The sequence below is a fragment of the Petromyzon marinus genome, chromosome 49 (genome assembly GCF_048934315.1).
Source record: "Petromyzon marinus isolate PM22_M1 ecotype Great Lakes invasive population chromosome 49, UKy_Petmar_22M1.pri1.0, whole genome shotgun sequence".
Taxonomy (NCBI): domain Eukaryota; kingdom Metazoa; phylum Chordata; class Hyperoartia; order Petromyzontiformes; family Petromyzontidae; genus Petromyzon; species Petromyzon marinus.
Genome location: NC_133715.1, coordinates 11420958 through 11434507, shown reverse-complemented (window position 1 = coordinate 11434507; position 13550 = coordinate 11420958).

Here is a 13550-nt window from a genome sequence, read left to right as displayed (position 1 = left end):
CTTCCCATCTGCTGCTGGCTTGTTAAACAAGGCCAGGGCTTACACTGACTTTAACATTTTATCTATAAAATGACACCTTGCCGATATTAACTATGCTAACCTATTTGTATGTATTATTTTTAAATTATATCTTAAAGCTATTTTATATTCGATATTTATTCAATTTTATATACTTCAGCCCCTTGGTGTTAGACTTTTAACCCTTATTATTATTGTAAGACTTGTTTAAAACTTATTTAAGATTTTAGATTCCTATATGTTGAATGTATGCACCATCCTGCCAAAGTAAATTCCGTGTCGGTGTAAACTTACATGGCGAATAAAACCCTTTCTGATTCTGATTCTGAGTGAGTGGGTGAGTGAGTGGGTGGGTGAGTGAGTGTTTGAGTGAGTGAGTGGGTGAGTGGGTGGGTGAGTGAGTGGGTGAGTGGGCGAGTAAGTGGGTGAGTGAGTGGGTGAGTGGGTGGGTGAGTGGGTGAGTGAGTGGGTGGGTGAGTGATTGAGTGGGTAATGGGTGGGTAGTGAGTGAGTGGGTAAGTGGGTGAGTGAGTGAGTGGGTGAGTGAGTGGGTGGGTGAGTGAGTGGGTGAGTGAGTGAGTGGGTGGGTGAGTGAGTGAGTGGGTGAGTGAATGGGTGAGTGAGTGAGTGGGTGAGTGAGTGGGTGAGTGGTTGGGTGAGTGAGCGGGTGAGTGAGTGGGTGAGTGGTTGGGTGAGTGGTTGGGTGAGTGAGTGGGTGAGTGAGTGGGTGAGTGAGTGAGTGGTTGGGTGAGTGGGTGAGTGAGTGGGTGAGTGGGTGAATGGGTGAGTGAGTTGGTGAGTGGGTGAGTGGTTGGGTGAGTGAGTGGGTGAGTGAGTGGATGAGTGGGTGAGTAGTTGGGTGAGTGGGTGAGTGAGTGGGTGAGTGAGTGGGTGAGTGGTTGGGTGAGTGGGTGAGTGAGTGGGTGAGTGGGTGGGTGAGTGGGTGAGTGAGTGAGTGGATGAGTGGTTGGGTGAGTGAGTGGTTGGGTGGTGAGTGGTGGGTGAGTGGGTGAGTAGTTGGGTGGGTATTGGGGGAGGTGTGGTGGGTGTGGGTGGGGTGGGAGGGGAGCGGTGGTGCAACGGTTAGCTCACACCGCGTCTGACTGTCACTTAGGGGAGAGACAAAGGCGGGACGGTCGTGGTGGTGGTGGTGCCGGTGAGACGTGGTAGCTGCTGCTGCTGCTGCTACTCGCTACTAGCAGCAGCACTTGCCCCGACAGTCCTCGTACAGGCTACCTGGGGGAGTTTTGTCATTGTTCATGCAACAGCAATTGCCCCCTACAGACCTGCTTAGAGGCTACCTGGGGGAGCTTTGTCTGTGTGTTGCTTGCTCGTGTTGATGGGGAGAGGGAGACATTGACTCCTCCCCCTTCCCCTCCCCCTCCCCTCGCCCCCCCTCCCCCTCCCTCCCTCGCCCCTCCCTCGCCCTCCCCTCGCCCCTCCCCTCCCTCCCCTCGCCCTCCCCCCCTCCCCCTCCCTCCCCGCTCCCCGCCCCTTCCCCTCCCTCCCCTGCCCCACCCCCTCCCTCCCCTTGCCCTCCCCCTCCCTCCCTTCGCCCCTCCCCCTCCCTCCCCTCGCCCCTCCCCCTCCCCCTCCCCTCGCCCCTCCCCCTCCCTCCCATCGCCCCTCCCTCCCCTCCCCCCGCCCCTCCCCCTCCCCCCGCCCTCCCCTCCCCCCGCCCCTCCCCCTCCCCCTCCCTCCCCTCACCCCCTCCTCCCTCCCCGCCGAAACCTCCCCCGCCCCTCCCCCTCCCTCCCCTCTCCCCTCTCTTCCCTCTCTCGCGCAGTGAATCGATCGTGTAATGTATTTGTATTGTTGTGCAGTTATTTATTATCGATAAATCGATCCATTTTGGATGTTGTTGTGGAAAGAATAGTTCTTGCCGTGGTGATGGTGGTGGTGATGGTGGTGGTGGTGATGGTGGTGGTGATGGTGGTGGTGATGGTGGTGGTGGTGATGGTGGTGATGGTGGTGGTGATGGTCTTGGTGGTGATGGTGGTGATGGTGGTGGTGATGGTGGTGGTGATGGTGGTGGTGGTGATGGTGGTGATGGTGGTGGTGATGGTGGTGGTCGTGATGGTAGTGGTGGTGGTGATGGTGGTGGTGGTGATGGTGGTGGTCGTGATGTGGTGGTCGTGATGGTGGTGGTGGTGATGGTGGTGGTGATGGTGGTGGTGATGGTGATGGTGGTGATGATGATGATGGTGGTGATGAGTGGGTGGGTGAGTGGGTGGGTGAGTGAGTGGGGTGAGTGGGTGAGTGGGTGGGTGGGGAGTGAGTGGGTGAGTGGGTGAGTGGGTGATTGGGTGGGTGAGTAGGTGGGTGAGTGAGTGGTGAGTGGGTGAGTGGGTGGGTGAGTGGTGGGTGGGTGGGTGAGTGAGTGAGTGGGTGGGTGAGTAGATGGGTGAGTGAGTGAGTGGGTGAGTGGGTGAGTGGGTGAGTGAGTGGGTGAGTGAGTGGGTGAGTGGGTGGATGAGTGAGTGGGTGGGTGAGAGTGAGTGAGCGGGTGAGTGAGTGGTGAGTGTGTGGGTAGTTGAGTGGGTGAGTGAGTGGGTGAGTGAGTGGGTGGGGTGAGTGAGTGAGGGGGTGAGTGGGTGGGTGAGTGTGTGAGTGGTTGGGTGAGTGTGTGGGTGGGTGAGTGGTTGGGTGAGTGTGTGAGTGGTGAGTGGGTGAGTGAGTGGGGGAGTGGGTGGGGATGAGTGAATGAGGGGTCTGAGTGAGAGTGGTGAGTGAGTGGTGAGTGGGTGAGTGGGTGAGTGAGTGAGGGTGAGTGAGTGAGTGTGTAAGTGGGTGGGTGGGTGAGTGAGTATGTGAGTGGTTGGGTGAGTTTTTGGGTGAGTGTGTGAGTGGGTGGGTGGGTGAGTTAGTGATTGTGTGAGTGAGTGGTTGTGTGAGTGAGTGGGTGGGTGAGTGAGTGGTTGGGTGAGTGAGTGAGTGGATGAGTGAGTGAGCGGGTGAGTGGATGGGTGAGTGGGTGAGTGAGTAGGGTGGGTGAGTGAGTGGGTGGGTGAGTGAGTGTGTGGGTGGGTGGGTGAGTGGGTGGGTGAGTGAGTGGGTGGGTGAGTGAGTGAGTGGGTGGGTGGGTGAGTGAGTGGTTGGGTGAGTGGTTGGGTGAGTGTGTGAGTGAGTGGGTGAGTGGGTGACTTAGTGAGTGAGTGGGTGGGTGAGTGAGTGGTTGTGTGAGTGAATGGGTGGGTGGGTGAGTGAGTGGTTGGGTGAGTGAGTGAGTGGATGAGTGAGTGAGTGGGTGAGTGGATGGGTGAGATTGGGTGAGTGAGTAGGGTGGGTGAGTGAGTGGGTGAGTGAGTGGGTGGGTGAGTGAGTGTGTGGGTGGGTGAGTGAGTGGGTGGGCGAGTGAGTGGGTGGGTGAGTAAGTGAGTGGGTGGGTGAGTGAGTGGGTTGGGTGAGTGAGTGGTTGGGTGAGTGGTTGGGTGAGTGTGTGAGTGAGTGGTGTGAGTGGGTGACTTAGTGAGTGGGTGGGTGGGTGAGTGAGTGAGTGATTGTGTGAGTGAGTGGTTGTGTGAGTGAGTGGGTGGGTGGGTGAGTGAGTGGTTGGGTGAGTGATTGAGTGGATGAGTGAGTGAGTGGGTGAGTGGATGGGTGAGTGGGTGAGTGAGTGGGTGGGTGGGTGGGTGAGTGGGTGAGTGAGTGGGTGAGTGAGTGAGTGGGTGAGTGAGTGAGTGGCTGAGTGAGTGGGTGAGAGGGTCGGTGAGTGGGTGAGTGGGTGGGGTGAGTGAGTGAGTGGGTGGGTGAGTGGGTGGGTGGGTGAGTGGGTGAGTGAGTGGGTGAGTGAGTGAGTGAGTGGGTGAGTGGGTGAGGGAGTGAGTGGGTGAGTGAGTTAGTGGGTGAGTAGGTGAGTGAGTGAGTGGGTGAGTGAGTGGGTGAGTGAGTGGGTGAGTGAGTGAGTGGTGAGTGGGTGAGTGAGTGAGTAGGTGAGTGGGTGAGTGAGTGGGTGGGTGAGTGGGTGGGTGGGTGAGTAGGTGAGTGAGTGAGTGGGTGAGTGAGTGAGTGGGTGGGTGGGTGAGTGGGTGGGTGGGTGAGTGGGTGGCTGTGTGTGTTGGTGAGTGAGTGGGTGCGTGGGTGTGTGGGTGCGAGAGACCAGCACGTCAATGTACTGTGACAGACCAGCACGTCAATGCACTGTGAGAGACCAGCATGTCAATGTACTGTGAGAGACCAGCATGTCAATGTACTGCGAGAGACCAGCACGTCAATGTACTGTGAGAGACCAGCACGTCAATGCACTGTGAGAGACCAGCATGTCAATGTACTGTGAGAGACCAGCATGTCAATGTACTGTGAGAGACCAGCATGTCAATGTACTGTGAGAGACCAGCATGTCAATGTACTGTGACAGACCAGCACGTCAATGTACTGTGACAGACCAGCACGTCAATGCACTGTGAGAGACCAGCATGTCAATGTACTGTGAGAGACCAGCACGTCAATGTACTGTGACAGACCAGCACGTCAATGCACTGTGAGAGACCAGCACGTCAATGCACTGTGAGAGACCAGCATGTCAATGTACTGTGAGAGACCAGCATGTCAATGTACTGTGAGAGACCAGCATGTCAATGTACTGTGACAGACCAGCATGTCAATGTACTGTGACAGACCAGCATGTCAATGTACTGTGACAGACCAGCATGTCAATGCACTGTGAGAGACCAGCATGTCAATGTACTGTGACAGACCAGCATGTCAACGTACTGTGAGAGACCAGCATGTCAATGTACTGTGAGAGACCAGCACGTCAATGTACTGTGACAGACCAGCATGTCAACGTACTGTGAGAGACCAGCATGTCAATGTACTGTGACAGACCAGCATGTCAATGTACTGTGACAGACCAGCATGTCAATGTACTGCGAGAGACCAGCACGTCAATGTACTGTGACAGACCAGCATGTCAATGTACTGTGAGAGACCAGCATGTCAATGTACTGTGAGAGACCAGCATGTCAATGTACTGTGACAGACCAGCATGTCAATGTACTGTGACAGACCAGCATGTCAACGTACTGTGAGAGACCAGCATGTCAATGTACTGCGAGAGACCAGCATGTCAACGTACTGTGAGAGACCAGCACGTCAACGTACTGTGAGAGACCAGCACGTCAATGTACTGTGAGAGACCAGCACGTCAATGTACTGTCACAGACCAGCACGTCAATGTACTGTGACAGACCAGCATGTCAATGTACTGTGAGAGACCAGCACGTCAATGTACTGTGACAGACCAGCATGTCAATGTACTGTGAGAGACCAGCACGTCAATGTACTGTGACAGACCAGCACGTCAACGTACTGTGAGAGACCAGCATGTCAATGTACTGTGACAGACCAGCATGTCAATGTACTGTGAGAGACCAGCATGTCAACGCAAGAGAATCACCGAAATGGTGGCCGTGCCAGTGAGACATTAATCCTATTAAGCAATGAGAGCCACCGCCACATCGAGGAAAAGGGATCAGTGGCTATGTCAGTGAGACATTTAGCCTGTTAATGTAAAGACATTTAACAAGGTAATGTAACTCAGAAAGTCGGAAATAACTGCTAACATCGGCAGGTAAAATGAAAGCATCACAGCCAGTTATGACTTTACCTGGTTAATAACGTCCTTCCAATGATTGCTCAGCTTGTACCCATCTTCTCGGTTGAAATTGTGTCTGTGTTAATATATCTGGATGGCTTCATGAATAAATCTTTTTTGATAGCCAGTGGGTTTGCAGAGTACCTTCATTGGAAGGACGTTATTAACCAGGTGAAGTCATAACTGGCTGTGATGCTTCCATCATTCCTGCCGTTTGTCTGTTATCTCCGCCTCTCTGAGTTGCATTGCCATGTTAGGTGCCTCTGCATTAACGGGCTGGGGTCTCGCTAACACGGCCACCTCTGCTCCCTTAGCCTCGATGTATCGATGGTTCTTAATGTTTTATTGGCTGTGTGTCTCACTGGCATGGCCACTGTTGCGGTGTTTCTGTTGCGTTGACGCTCTTGCCTCTCACAGCACAGGCCTTTCCACAGCTTGCGCCACACATAGACTTGACATTAACTTGCTAATCTCCCCAATCTCTATCCCTAATATATTGTATTAACATAGTGCTAATCTCCCATTCACACTGCTGCTCTGCGCATGTGCGGCGACGGTGCTCTTATACAGTGACGGAAGCTCATTTACTTTGACATGCCAATCTCTCTCCCTAATCTCTCTCCCCCTAATCTCCCCCATTAACACAACTGATGTGCTTGCGTGCGGGAATGGCAATCCGTTCCAGCTAAGACCCAGCTTGCTTGCCCTTGAGCTAAATGCCCCTCAAACATAAATAACCCTTTGTTGTAGCAACTGTCTCGCTGTGTTCTTCCTGGTTCAGCACTTCTACTGCTTTATTATTTATATTTTATTGTTTACCTACGTGACTTTACTGAAAGAACCAAAGAGTAGAAAACTAAGGCTAAACACAACCGAGGATTGCACTTTTGTTGAAAAATTAAGCTGTAAAAATGCGGCCAATATTGGCCAAAAACGGCATAGGTTAGTATGCCGATTTGCTTTTTCTTGCGTTAAAATTTAATGGTGAAATTACCCACTTTTTTGCGTGATATATAGGATACTAAGGCTAACACACCCGAGAATTGCACTTATTTTGACAATAAAGCTGTAATAATTTGGCCAATATTGGCCAAAAACGGCATAGGTTGGTATGCCGATTTGCTTATTTTTTACTTCAAAATTTCATGGTGAAATTTTCCACTTTTAATGTAATATATAGGATACTCAGGCTAAACACAACCGAGGAATGCACTTTTGTTGAAAAAAAAAGCTGTAAAAATTTGGCAAATATTGGCCAAAACAGCATAGGTTGGTATGCTGTTTTTCTTTTTATAGGACGGGAAAATTTCAATGTGAATGCACTTTTTTTCATCGTGAAATTTTCCACTTTTAATCTAATACATAGTATAATAAGGCTAAATACAATAGAAGAATGAACTTTTGTCCAAAAAAAACTGTGAACGTTGGGCTTATTTAGGCTAAAAATGGAACAGTATGCCGATTTACTTTTTATACTCGAAAATTTAATGGATGAATTACCCTTCTTTTTTACGTAAAATATAGGATACTAAAGCTAAACACAACCAAGGAATGCACTTTGTATTGGAAAATAAAGCTGTGAAAATTTGGCAAATTTTGCCAAAAAACGGTATGCCGATTTGCTGATATATTATACTTGAAATGTTCATGGTGAATGTCCCACTCTTAAATGTAATATATAGCATACTAATGCTAAACAAATGGAGGAATTAACTTTCTCTTGGAAAATCTAGCTATGAAAATTATGAAAATTTTGGTCAAAAACGGCATAGGTTAGTATGCTGATTTTCTTTTTGAGACGTGAAAATATAATCGTAAAATTTCTCACTTTTAATGTGATATATAGCATACTAAGGCTAACCCCATCCGAAGAAAGGACTTTTAGCAGAAAAATAAATCTATGAAAAGTGGGCCAATTTTTGGCAAAATGTCGCGTAGGTTAGTATGCGATTTGCTTTTTTTCCCCATAAATTGTCATGGTGAAATTTCCCACTTTTAATGTAAAATATAGGATACTCAGGCTAAACACTACCGAGGAATGCACTTTTGTTAAAAATACAGCTGTAAAAATGCGTCCAATTTTTACAACAAACGGCATAGGTTAATGTGTCGATTTTCTGTTTGGGACGTGAACATTACATCGTTAAATTTTCCACTGTTAATCTAACACATAGCATACTAAGGCTAAATACAATGGAGGAATTAACTTTCGTCGAAAAATAAAACTGTAAAAATTTGGCCAATATTGGCCAAAAACGGCATAGGTTAGTATGCCGTTTTGCTTTTTTTACTTAAAAAATTCATGGTGAAATTTCCCACTTTTAACGTAATATATAGGACACTAAGGCTAAACACAACCGAGGAATGCACTTTTGTTGAAAAATAAAGCTTTAAAAATTTGGCCAATATTGGCCAAAACGGCATAGGTTAGTATGCCGATTATATTTTTTGGGACGTGAACATTTCATCATAAGATTTTCCACTTTTAATCTAATACATAGCATACTAAGCGCAAATACAATGGAGAAATGACCTTTTTCTTGGAAAATGTAGCTATGCAAATTTGGCTCATTTTGGGAAAAAAAACTGCATAAGTGGCCTAACCCTAACCCCTACCCCTAACCCCTAATCCTAACTCTAATCCATATGCCTTTAAACGCGTCTCAGCGAGATGAGTTGAATCGTACATGGCGTGACTCTGTCGAGTAAAGTCGAAGAGCAAACACCACTTGCTTGTGTGACTTGTGGAACCGGGGCGGCATTTGCATTGAAGTCGATGATGGGTGTGATTGTTGCCGATTTGTAGCGCACTGTTTGGGAATGCAGCGCGTTTCACTACTTCAGCACCGATGTTAACCAAATATTCAACAGAGGAAACGTATGGGACAGCTTAGGATGTCAATGCAGAAGTTTGTTACTTGAAAATCCGTGAAGAAATAAAGAATTGCAGTGCAATTCGGCCAGTTTCGTTTTTATTACCGGCGCTTGACGTGTTACTTGTGCCCTCTGGTGGACAAGTGCAGTACCACAAGTATTAAATTAGGGGTTACGTCTGCTACGTGGTGGATATGTGCAGTACAGGCCAACACAGTACGCCAGCAGTTGCCGCTGTCAGGCGTCACCCGCGCATTCCCCGCAGTTGTGAGTCGCTGGTGCTGCGGTGTCCTGGCGTTAGTGCCAAGCGCGGTTGGCTGCAATTAAAGCCGTGAAGACACCGCACAGTGCCACTGCTGCTGTTACCGCGCCAGGCACTGCAGTTGTACCATGTGACCACACGGTGGCGATACAGCACCATGTTGGTTAAGTTGTTTAGCGAGTGTCCTTAATGGTTAGGTTATTTAGCGAGTGTCCATGATGGTTAGGTTATTTAGCGAGTGTCCATGATAGGTTATTTAGCGAGTGTCCATGATGGTTAGGTTATTTAGCGAGTTGTCCATGATGGTTAGGTTATTTAGCGAGTGTCCATGATGGTTAGGTTATTTAGCGAGTTGTCAATGATGGTTAGGTTATTTAGCGAGTGTCCGTGATGGTTAGGTTATTTAGCGAGTGTCCATGTTGGTGTGTATGTTGAACTTCTTTCACACCGTACAGAGCCAACTATGCTCATCGAAGGACAACTTACTAAGCTCAAAAAGCAGTTCTAAAGAAAATTAATTTTCAATATAGATTTTAAAAATACTTAGCTCCAGTGGCTTCCTAATATCGGAAGGAAAAACATTCCAGATGGATGCAAAAGTGCATCTGAAAGCGTGCGATGCAGCGACCGTCTTTATTTACTGACTAGCCAAAAGGTGCTGCGAGGATGACCAGAGTTTGCATGATGATGTCAGCAAGGTATTGTGGTTCATTTGCGGCAAGCGCTTTGTATGTAATGAGTGCAACCTTATAATGTATGAGTTCAGCAACAGGAAGCCAATGCAGTTCGGTGAGCACTAGACAGACATGGTCGGATCTTGCAGTACCCGTCATGTCGTGGAAATCGTTTATTACATTAAGGCGAAATACAATGGAGGAATTAACTTTTTGTCGAAAACTAAAGCTGTGAAAGTTTGGCCAATTTCAGCCCAAAACAGCATAGGTTAGGATGCCGATTTTCTTATTTTTACTTTAAAATTTTACGGTGAAATTTCTCACTTTATTACGTAATATATAGCATACTAATGCTAAACAAAATGAGGGAATTCACTTTTTCTTGGAAAATCTAGCTATGAAAATTAGGAAAATTTTGGTCAAAAACGGCATAAGTTAGTATGCTGATTTTCTTTTTGAGACGTGAAAATGCAATCGTAGTCTCAAGTCTGTAATCGTAAAATTTCTCACTTTTAATGTAATATATAGCATACTAAGGCTAAACCCAACCAAGGAAAGGACTTTTTGCAGAAAAATACATCTATGAAAAGTGGGCCAAGTTTTTGGCAAAATGTCGCGTAGGTTAGTATGCGATTTGCTTTCTTTTTTCCATAAATTGTCATGGTGAAATTTCCCACTTTTAATGTAATATATAGGATACTCAGGCTAAACACTACCGAGGAATGCACTTTTGTTAAAAATACAGCTGTAAAAATGCGTCCAATTTTTACAACAAACGGCATAGGTTAATGTGCCGATTTTCTGTTTGGGACGTGAACATTTTACCGTGAAATTTTCCACTTTTAATCTAACACATAGCATACTAAGGCTAAATACAATGGAGGAATTAACTTTCGTCGAAAAATAAAGCTGTCAAAAATTTGGCCAATATTGGGCAAAACGGCTTATGTTAGTATGCTGATTTTCTTTTTGAGACGTGAAAATGTAATCGTAAAATTTCTCACTTTTAATGTGATATATAGCATACTTAGGCTAAACCCAACCAAGGAAAGGACTTTTTGCAGTAAAATACATCTATGAAAAGTGGGCCAAGTTTTTGGCAAAATGATGCGTATGCCGATTTGCTTTTTTTTTCCATAAATTGTCATGGTGAAATTTCCCACTTTTAATGTAATATATAGAATACTTATGCTAAACACTACCGAGGAATGTACTTTTTGTTAAAAATGCAGCTGTAAAAATGGCCAAAAACGGCATAGGTTAGTATGCCGATTATATTTTTTGGGACGTGAACATTTCATCATAAGATTTTCCACTTTTAATCTAATACATAGCATACTAAGGGCAAATACAATGGAGGAATGAACTTTTTCTTGGAAAATGTAGCTATGCAAATTTGGCTCATTTTGGGAAAAAAAACTGCATAAGTGGCCTAACCCTAACCCCTACCCCTAACCCCTAATCCTAACTCTAATCCATATGCCTTTAAACGCGTCTCAGCGAGATGAGTTGAATCGTACATGGCGTGACTCTGTCGAGTAGAGTCGAAGAGCAAACACCACTTGCTTGTGTGACTTGTGGAACCGGGGCGGCATTTGCATTGAAGTCGATGATGGGTGTGATTGTTGCCGATTTGTAGCGCACTGTTTGGGAATGCAGCGCGTTTCACTACTTCAGCACCGATGTTCACCAAATATTCAACAGAGGAAACGTATGGGACAGCTTGGGATGTCAATGCAGTAGTTTGTTACTTGAAAATCCGTGAAGAAATAAAGAATTGCAGTGCAATTCGGCCAGTTTCGTTTTTATTACCGGCGCTTGACGTGTTACTTGTGCCCTCTGGTGGACAAGTGCAGTACCACAAGTATTAAATTAGGGGTTACGTCTGCTACGTGGTGGATATGTGCAGTACAGGCCAACACAGTAGGCCAGCAGTTGCCGCTGTCAGGCGTCACCCGCGCATTCCCCGCAGTTGTGAGTCGCTGGTGCTGCGGTGTCCTGGCGTTAGTGCCAAGCGCGGTTGGCTGCAATGAAGCCGTGAAGACACCGCACAGTGCCACTGCTGCTGTTACCGCGCCAGGCACTGCAGTTGTACCATGTGACCACACGGTGGCGATACAGCACCATGTTGGTTAAGTTGTTTAGCGAGTGTCCTTAATGGTTAGGTTATTTAGCGAGTGTCCATGATGGTTAGGTTATTTAGCGAGTGTCCATGATGGTTAGGTTATTTAGCGAGTTGTCCATGATGGTTAGGTTATTTAGCGAGTGTCCATGATGGTTAGGTTATTTAGCGAGTTGTCCATGATGGTTAGGTTATTTAGCGAGTGTCCATGATGGTTAGGTTATTTAACGAGTGTCCGTGATGGTTAGGTTATTTAGCGAGTGTCCATGTTGGTGTGTATGTTGAACTTCTTTCACACCGTACAGAGCCAACTATGCTCATCGAAGGACAACTTACTAAGCTCAAAAAGCAGTTCTAAAGAAAATTAATTTTCAATATAGATTTTAAAAATACTTAGCTCCAGTGGCTTCCTAATATCGGAAGGAAAAACATTCCAGATGGATGCAAAAGTGCATCTGAAAGCGTGCGATGCAGCGACCGTCTTTATTTACTGACTAGCCAAAAGGTGCTGCGAGGATTACCAGAGTTTGCATCATGATGTCAGCAAGGTATTGTGGTTCATTTGCGGCAAGCGCTTTGTATGTAATGAGTGCAACCTTATAATGTATGAGTTCAGCAACAGGAAGCCAATGCAGTTCGGTGAGCACTAGACAGACATGGTCGGATCTTGCAGTACCCGTCATGTCGTGGAAGTCGTTTATTACATTAAGGCGAAATACAATGGAGGAATTAACTTTTTGTCGAAAACTAAAGCTGTGAAAGTTTGGCCAATTTCAGCCCAAAACAACATAGGTTAGGATGCCGATTTTCTTATTTTTACTTTAAAATTTTACGGTGAAATTTCTCACTTTTTTACGTAATATATAGCATACTAATGCTAAACAAAATGAGGGAATTCACTTTTTCTTGGAAAATCTAGCTATGAAAATTATGAAAATTTTGGTCAAAAACGGCATAAGTTAGTATGCTGATTTTCTTTTTGAGACGTGAAAATGTAATCGTAGTCTCAAGTCTGTAATCGTAAAATTTCTCACTTTTAATGTAATATATAGCATACTAAGGCTAAACCCAACCAAGGAAAGGACTTTTTGCAGAAAAATACATCTATGAAAAGTGGGCCAAGTTTTTGGCAAAATGTCGCGTAGGTTAGTATGCGATTTGCTTTCTTTTTTCCATAAATTGTCATGGTGAAATTTCCCACTTTTAATGTAATATATAGGATACTCAGGCTAAACACTACCGAGGAATGCACTTTTGTTAAAAATACAGCTGTAAAAATGCATCCAATTTTTACAACAAACGGCATAGGTTAATGTGCCGATTTTCTGTCTGGGACGTGAACATTTCATCGTGAAATTTTCCACTTTTAATCTAACACATAGCATACTAAGGCTAAATACAATGGAGGAATTAACTTTCGTCGAAAAATAAAGCTGTCAAAAATTTGGCCAATATTGGGCAAAACGGCATAGGTTAGTATGCCGATTTCTTTTCATAGGACGGGAAAATTTCAATGTGAATGCACTTTTTCATCGTGAAATTGTCCACTTTTAATCTAATACATAGCATAATAAGGCTAAATACAATAGACGAATTAACTTTTGTCCAAAAAAAACTGAAAGTTGGGCTTATTTAGGCTAAAAACGGAATAGTATGCCGAATTACTTTTTATACTCGAAAATTTCATGGATGAATTTCCCGACGTTTTTACATAATATATAGGATACTAAGGCTAAACACAACCAAGGAATGCACTTTTTATTGGAAAATAAAGCTATGAAAATTGGGCAAATTTTGCCAAAAAACGGTATGCCGATTTGCTTTTTTTACTTGAAATGTTCATGGTGAAATGTCCCACTTTTAATGTAAGATATAGCATACTAATGCTCAATAAAATGGAGGATTTAACTTTTTCTTGGAAAATCTAGCTATGAAAATTATGAAAATTTTGGTCAAAAACGGCATATGTTAGTATGCTGATTTTCTTTTTGAGACGTGAAAATG